Source organism: Polyodon spathula, chromosome 26, assembly GCF_017654505.1.
Source record: "Polyodon spathula isolate WHYD16114869_AA chromosome 26, ASM1765450v1, whole genome shotgun sequence".
NCBI classification, from domain to species: Eukaryota; Metazoa; Chordata; class Actinopteri; order Acipenseriformes; family Polyodontidae; genus Polyodon; species Polyodon spathula.
The window spans coordinates 7,888,164-7,897,182 of NC_054559.1; positions in this window are offsets into that span (position 1 = coordinate 7,888,164).

A 9,019-nucleotide genomic window follows, 5' to 3' on the forward strand; every position below is an offset into this window, starting at 1 on the left:
CCACAGCACTGTTCCTGCTGAACAGCTCCCTACGACAGCGCCTAGTATCACTTTTAGTAAAAGTTAACCTCTTTTCGATTCAGTTTGTTAATATAAAGAATATTAGATTGAGCAACATAAACTCACCTCAAATGTCACTGGTGCAAGCTACAGTACCTAAACTTTACCTTATGTTTTGATTTGACTCTACTTTTATTTTTTATAGAAACCTCTAATTTTCAAAGAAGCTCACCTAAATCCTAGGCTGATTCCTTTTCCCTTTGAACAATGATAGTTTTCGTCAGTTTCCTCCAGGATGATTTCCTAAGACAGGCACACTTACCAGTCTCATCAAGGTTACGATGAAGAGCAACTGCTGTCATCTCTTGGAGCTCGTCTGCCTTCATCTCAGACACACGAAGCTTCTCGACTCGTTGATCAAAATGATCAAACAGGCATCCATGCTGACTGGCTCAATCTTATTTCACACACATGGAATTCTGAACTCTAGCTACATCAGTCCTACCACAGAATAGCACTATAGTGTTCTATCCAGAACTTTAAACACCCAATCATAAATCCAGAGGTAAAACTATCAATCTATAATCTGTTAACGAAACAAAAGACTGGAACACAAACCTAAATTAACACTCTGCATTACATTTTTGTAGTTTTGTAACATTAACAGTTTTATTTTATTTTCACAAAATAATGGTGTAAATTGCATTTAGGTGTGAAGACCTTGAAAAATCATGCACATTTTACCTAAGTAAAGCACAGAACCAATACAAGGGACTTTATATTGAGGCATACAAATTATTGCTTTACTTCCTGATGAGATTTATATAAAAATGAAAAATGAAGTATATTTATTATTGAGAATTCTGTGGTTCTCAGCTTATCACTTTACACATGTAGCTAAATAGCATTGAAATGAACAGTTCATTTACGTTTGCTGTTTTTTGTGAACACAGTGTCAGTGTCAGGGTGTGGAGGTTTAACTGACTACATAAATAAAGCTACAGTGGTGCTCAAAAAGGGTATAGCTTTACACTAACCTCCATTTGCTATGAGTAGAGATGACATTGTTCTGAGTGCAACTTGAAAGACACATGCAAATCACACAGAAGGGAGTCTACCTATACTATTACTTATCTCACTTGCTGGGAGACCACTAGGATTAAGGTGTTTTACACTGTCGGAAGCCTAGATGAACCATTAGCAGAGCGGTTAGCTGCCATTGACCAGTGATCCCATGGTAACATTCTGCTATTGCTAAGGTACCAGATAACTGAAATGAAATGACAGTGTAAAACCCTACCCTTGTAGCTGGGCCTGTGCTATCATTTCCCTGTAGTAGAACCTGTACTCTGCCTGCAGTGCCACTGAAGATCAGTTGGTACTGGCTGTCCTTTCAACATCAGCCTTTACAAAGGAAGGACTATAAATAAAGTACAGCTTTTCACCAGGGAGAATTTCTCCTCATATCTGGGTAGACCCTGCTGTTGCATTCACAGAGCCACACCCTGGTGATATTATTTCTACAGGCGTACACAATGGGAAGCGATTAGGCAAAGGGCTCACTCTTAGTGTGAATAGTTTTCCAGCAGGACAAAGCACCTCCTAATAAGTACCTTTCAGCCTTTTGTACCCAAACACTTATGCTGCTGCTGATCAATAAAACCTAATTGAACTGTAAAGTCAAATGCTATTTGTAATATATAGAATTACTTTTTTTTTTTTTTTTTTTGCACTGAATATTCTCTTTTCTTTAAAAACACAACAAATTGAAAGCAAACTGACCACAGGAACAAAAAAAAGCCTTTTCATGTCAGGTTTTTGTACTTTCTTTTTCCCTGTGATATATTCTAAAGCAATGTTTCTTGTAAGGTCAATGGAGGTTGCTGAATTATGTGTTTTTACAGCAAGAAAAATATAACTATGTATTTATCTATATGCCTATTTGGTGAATACCCACCATTACACACAATGAACAAAATAAATACTTGAATAGTGTAGGATCAACAGGCTTTGAAACTGTGTGATTGCCTTTCCATTCATTTACAAGCAGGTTCTCAAAGCATGATGGATTGCTATATAAAGACCTATCTATCTGGATGGACATTAAGGAGCAATGTTTTGAATAGCACTGATGTTAACCCCTTCTGTCTACTGCCAATTTCTCCAGGTTCTAAAAACCAAATCCTACTATTTTAGTGGCAGTATATATACAGCAGGCAGTATCAAGGTCCAGACAGAGTGCCAAGCTGTTTTCTTGAACCAGTTGATCAAACCATGGCTCAGATGACCAGCAGAACGAATCACTTATTGTAAAAGAGATGCTTTACCAATTGACAAATTTGGCAACAGTATTAAAAGTAAAAATATGAGTCCAGTGGTTAAAGAAAAGGGCTTGATACCAGGAGATCCCTGGTTATCTAACCCTCATTCATCCACTGACTCACTGTGAGTGATCCTGAGCAGGTCGCTTAACCTCCTTCTGCTCTGTCCTTCGGATGAGACATAAAACCAGGGTCCTATTAAAAGTGACTCTTCAGCAGTTGTTGGTGCATAGTTCACTCCCTAGTCTCAATCGGAGATTACTGAAACCAGCAACATAAACAAGCCTGTCATCCTGTCATCATATCTGTTTTATTTGAATATGCTATTTAGAGAAAAAGCACCTACAGCAGCTTTATTTTGGAACAGGTGGTTTCACATCTCATTAAAGCTTCATTATGAAATCCCTGGACCCAGCTGCTCAATTTGAAGGTAAACCAGATGAAGGAGTTGTCATCAGTTTCAATTTAAAAAATGACCTAAATCTGTTTCATTTTCTGTCATATCGTAACATAGAGTTGCTTGGAAACTACAGTACCTTGTGGAGTTGAACGCATCGACTGCGTGGTAATGGGTCAGGACATCACCATAAGTGTGATGTTACTGGAATCAGACTGAGAAGCCTTTTCAGAAGCAAATAATGATCTAAACAATATAGAACCATTCAGAATACATATAATAGAATATTAAACAGGTAAGAAATGAAATGTTAGCAAAATGTACTGTAGATTACATAATGGCTGCCCAAGAAAAGTTTAAATATGGATACAAATCATCATTCCTTATAAAAATTGGGATTCTTATATGTGATGATTGATTAACTTTTTTGTGTTTGGTTAGGAAACAATGTTTTTCCTAATTTAACTACTTATTACAGTACCCTCATAACCTCCCAGGGTGGGCCATTTTAATAAACTAAATGTAATCCCTAATAACCTGCTGTATATCAGAGCTGTATTTATTAATGTCTTTCGCAAAGTTAATCAGAAGGTCAATAAGTCGTCCCTAACAGTACACACCAATGGGATTACTACAAAGTTAGAAAATGGCTGTATTTTATCCAGCGCTTTGTACAAGATCATTAAAATAGACGCCATGGGCCATAGTTACAGAGCAGCTACCAAACCATTTACACCATATAATACAAAACTGTCCACTCTTATTTATGGGACTCTTTTTAACCTGAGTATTTGGTTTTCTTTTTAGATAAAATGCGGCTTATTTACCACGGCATAAATGCTTGGTGAATATGCCTCCCCTAAACTGTCACAATGGATTGGTATCACCTGGTATTCAAACCAGATTAAAGTGTAATGCAATATGAACCCCGGTAAATGCATTTAATAAATAAATTGTCCTTTGGTAATGGTATACCCTTTCCAGTCGCTTGCCTTTTGCTTTGTCCCAAAGTAGTGTTAATAAAATTACATAAAATACAAATTCCAGCCACAGGCTTGCTTTCTTTTTTTTATTATGTCAGCTCCTATTAGAAAAATAAAATACATTGTAATGTTGAATAAATGCAGATGGCTTAAGCAGTACATACACTTTAATTAAGCTATATTCTTGTGCCTCGTAAAACAAATGATGTTATTAATTAATCCATAATTGAAATCTGCATACAATAAAAGCAATTATAGGGTGATTGTTAAAAAAAGGAATTTAACTTTAGGAAATTATATTGTTTAAGTAGCTTAAGTTCCTTTAAGTCTAGTGATTTCCATAAATTCATATTTTACAATGTAGTTGTATGAGACAAAGAGGATACTAGAGTTACTAGAACACTTAATAAGAGTTGTGTTTGGTTTTTCTGAGTTTCTGTTGCTCAAATCTTGAGCTATTATCATTTTCTCTAAACCTTTTCCTGGCTTTGAGCTTATTTGGAAAAAGTGCTGGGACTAACAGCATTCATCAGTCTATTAATGTCAGGTAACAACAAAACACTTTGACTCTGTAAACCCAGCATACTCCCTGCATATATATATATGTAGCGCAGGTAGGGACAGTAGAAATGTTGCCTTTTCACACGACTTCAGTGGAACGAGGAGAGTTCAAAAAGCCAATTAAAGGCAGATTAGAAAAAATGTATAAAAACTCAATACGAGATCAACAGAAACCACAACTACTGACTAGGATACGTATGTTTGAAGTTAGGTTTCCTAGGTTCCAAATATATATATATTATATATTATCATATTATTATATATCTCTATATATATATATATATATATATATATATATTCTTGCATTATTTGTACTATAAAGGGATCCCTAAGACAAACCTGAGATTAATGGGATTAGATTGCCAGGACCAATATGATTCACAGATGGTTGTAATTACCAGTTAATTTAGGCATTACAATGAAACAGGTATTTCAGAGAAAAACAGAAGTCATACCCCCTCAGCACCTGACATGCAAATAAATAATTTAAAAAGCCTTCTTATTTAATATAGAGACAAAAAAAAATGAATCAACTTAATTTTATGATTGCAATTATTTGAAGGCTCAGGGATAATTCTAGATATAATGTATTTCATACAACGCAGAAGACATTGTTTGATACATCTCTAAATGACAACTGCGTCTGCTTGGGAGAACTTAAAGATGTGTGATGCCAATAACAGCTGCCTGTCATGACTCTTTATCATCATCTGGGAGGTTTTCAAACAGTTGGAGTTGAAATTAAATATATTTCACCTAAAATTGGGTCTGATAGAAAAGCACTGATTTTAACAAATGTTCTGGAGTGGATCATTTGCAGCTGCACCTGTTCTTTCGGTTACTTCACTGGAATGCCAAGTTACTGAGCAGAGAAACCGTCTCACATTGATCTTCCCATGAGCGCCGGGGTTTGAAAGGGGCAGATCAGAGCCTGTATAGTACAAAGCCACTTTAGATCATATTTCAAGGAAGGAAGATCCCGTGGGGCAGATGGTATTGAGTTAGAGGCGCATTGTTGGGCGGTTTCTATTTATTATTTGTCATAATGTATGGGTTTCTGTATACTGAGTTGATCTCCTGTTGAAAAAGCAAAGATAATCTCCCCTTGTTGCAGGTAAACTTTCAAATCTTTCTACAATAGAGATTTAGGGGCAGTGCTTACAGGAATGTTTTATTGCCATGCACTGCACATTCAGGTGAAGGCCTATCTGTCAGTAGTGATAAATCTCTAAAAGGCGCTGTGGATTTGTAATGAAATTGCAAATCAAGCCAACTAGATTGTAGTAAAAGAAAATAAGGACAAAGTTGTTGTGGGTAGTGAAATGAGAAACTTATAACGAGTTCAACAAAATATAACCTTACTTGCTACTGCAGCGCTCAGCTGTACACACCAGAACATTCAAAGTGAAGCCAACGTATTTGACTGCTGTATTACATTGGTTTAAAGTTAGCACCATTCAAAATATTTCGAAATAAGACGGAGAATCATGCTCTTGTTCCCTTCACTACAGCAACATGAACATGTGATGATTGCAATGAATCTAAACTGACCATTGATAAGTAAGCATAAACTTATATATTTGTACCTGGACTGAATTTGAAAAACACATTTAAATAAATAAGTGTTCCCTCATGGGTTTATTGATACATGATACAAAAAATATACAATATCCAGATTCCAAGTCAATTTTCTCATGTTTCTTAGGAATATAAATACTTTCTACAGTCCAACCCTTTTGGAAGATGTGTAGTCCTTCACAGGGACACTGCATAGCAAGGTATGGTAAAGCATTTAAAAAAACATGGCAAACCAGGGGAAACTGTGGTAAATCCATAGTATAACCATGGAAAAAGCATGGGAAAACTGCAAAAATACCATGGAAAACTTTAATAAGGGTGCGCTTCTCCATTATTATATGACATCTCCAATGCAGAGACACCAGAAAAACTATCTCTACAGGCGATGTCTCATCCAAATTCTCACACTTTGATCTTGTCACACTCTATGGCTGTAAATGAAGAGGGACGGAATGAAAATTAAAGGCCAAAACCCATGCACATGGAAACCAGCACAACAAAGGGATTTACACATAAACCAGTGAAAAGGCAAAAAATGTACAATTAGGATTAAATCAAATTTAACAGCAATAATCTACTTGAGTTTTTATTCATGGCTCTCATGCGTCTGTGTGCGTCATTACTGAGAATAAAATGGGACCATAGCACAGAAAAACAAACCCCAACGAGTTGCACTGGAGAAATGTATTACATTAATATCCAGGCAGTAACTTTAAGGTTACATTTTAGACCCGATGACAACGCTATTGAGAAGTGCTTATGCAGCAGATGTTAAATTAACCAGGCTGCCTAGTCCTTAACAAAGGTGTTTTCAGATCCAGTCAGGCTGAAAATGTGTAGCTGTAGCAGCTTAGCCAATTAGCTCCTGATTGAGAGAAGAGGTTTGGCCCATCTGGCAGTAACTAGCCATATACAGTAATGTAGCATGTTTGAGGTGTAGGAAGAAGATGTGAACAACTTTCCAAAGGCTCAGGGGTTTATATCATTTAATTTACTAATTAGTAGATTGACACAATAATTGTTTTTGATTCATGGTATGTCTTCTGTTTGGTATTATGATTTGTTGGGCACTATTTATTTCTTTCGATTATTTCATGTGTTAGTAAATGTTGTTTTTGTATTTCAAAAATGGGATAAAAGAAGGATATCAGGATTGTGATACTGGATATGGGCAAACTGGAACTGAGAGAGACTTTGTTAAAGCCATAAGGACCTGGACATCGAGACTTTATTTTATAAATACTTTTTATTGGTTTATAGTCTTATTGTTTTAGACATCATGTTTTATTGATTGGCATGTGATGTTATGGTTTTTATGAATAACAATAAAACAATAGAAACCTTGGTGGCAATGGGAAATGTTAACTGTATAGAATACGCTCCTGTATAGAAATAACTTTTATTATTGCATACTTGGTTTACTTGCTTTTTTTCCACTGTGTGTGGTCCTTGTGGTACCCTGGAATCCAAAATGACTTGTGCAAAACAAAGAAAAGAAAGAATTACAAAAGGTTAATAAGTTATACTTACTGTTTCAAAGGTTGACAAAGACACACACACTTTGTGAAGTTTAAAATGTACTGTAAACATTAAACAAATACAGAGTTGGTCTCCACGCTTACACATTCAGTATCTGAGCGGTTCGTATAGATCCTGTCCATGCTGCGTATAGATCCTGAACCAGGAATGCACACTATTTAGACAGAAAGCTGTGTACAAACTGGATATATTCAAACTATTCAGTTTTACACTGCAAGGCAGCAGAAACTCAATGGATCAAATAGAGAATTTGAAAGCCAGCAGGCAGGGGTTGTTTCATGCACTTGCCGCTTTACTTTAATTTGTCCAAAATAGACTTTGTTTCCTGGAGATTCAAGCTGCATTTAATCTTTCTGTTTGTTTCGTTCTGAATGCTGATGTTTTTCACCATACCATGCCTTTTCATTCCTTGAAGGTATCTCACCTTTAGTATTACTTTTGATTTACTTAGGGGAAAACAGCAACATTTCTACAGCCCAGTCTGTAATTGAACTTGTGAAAAAATGTCAAAGGTCCTCTTCTGCACACACCCCGTGGAACTAACAGACTCACTTTTTTAGTTCCCTCTGTACACAGTTGAAAAACAAATCTTACAATGATGGTGTTTCAAGTTGGTTTCTAGCCAACAAAGTATTGTAGGTCTGAGTCGTGCTTTAGCAATTTCAGTCTTTGTTATTGTTTTGATATTTGTAGGAAGCTGTGTGGTCCAGTGGTTAAAAAAACAAACTTCTAACCATGAGCTTCCTGGTTCAAATCCTGGCTCAGCCACTGACGCATTGTGTGACCCTGAGCAAGTCACTTAACCTCCTTGTGCTCTATCTTTTGGGTGAGATGTTGTTGTAAGTGACTGCAGCTGATGCATAATTCACACACCCTAGTCTCGTATCTTGTAAAGTGATTTGTGATGGTGGTCCACTATGAAAGGCACTAAATAAAGATTATTATATTATTATTTTTTATTTTCTACAACACAGCTGAGCTGTTTATTAGTTTGAGGAGCCGGAGGAAGATGTTTCTAACTTGTTCCTTACCATTAACAAAGTAGTTTTTATCATTAAGAAAAGACAATGATAGTAAAGGGCTTTAAGAATATGCCCCACAATTACTGCACAGCTCATTGGGTCCACCTCTCTATGGCACAACCACTATTCGTTAGGATCACACCACAGAAATCAATACAGAGTACCATTAGTGCTTGCACAGGATGATGTTTATAGATTCAAAATTCAGTCAGAAGACTCATGCGATAGATTATAGATTATTTATTGACAGGTGAAATGGTAGCCGTATCAGTCCAGAGATGATAGACAAAGGAGATGTGACATCTTTTATTGGACGAACTAAACAATAACTGGAGACCTTGGAGGCCCCTTTTAAAGGTGAAAGAACAGAAATGTCACCTGAAGAAGAGACCTCTGAGGTGTTGAAAGCTCCTGATTAATTATTGTTTAGTTAGTCCAATAAAAGGTATCACATCTCCTTCTCTTTGTCCGTCAGAATAAGTGTTAAAACAGACTAGATGTTATCATTATTTTTTATTTATTTGTTTATTTTTTTAATAAATGTGTATGACAATCACAGTTGGAACACGTTAACCACCCGAGCAGTCGATGCTGCCCCCTGTGGTGAGTGAGACAACT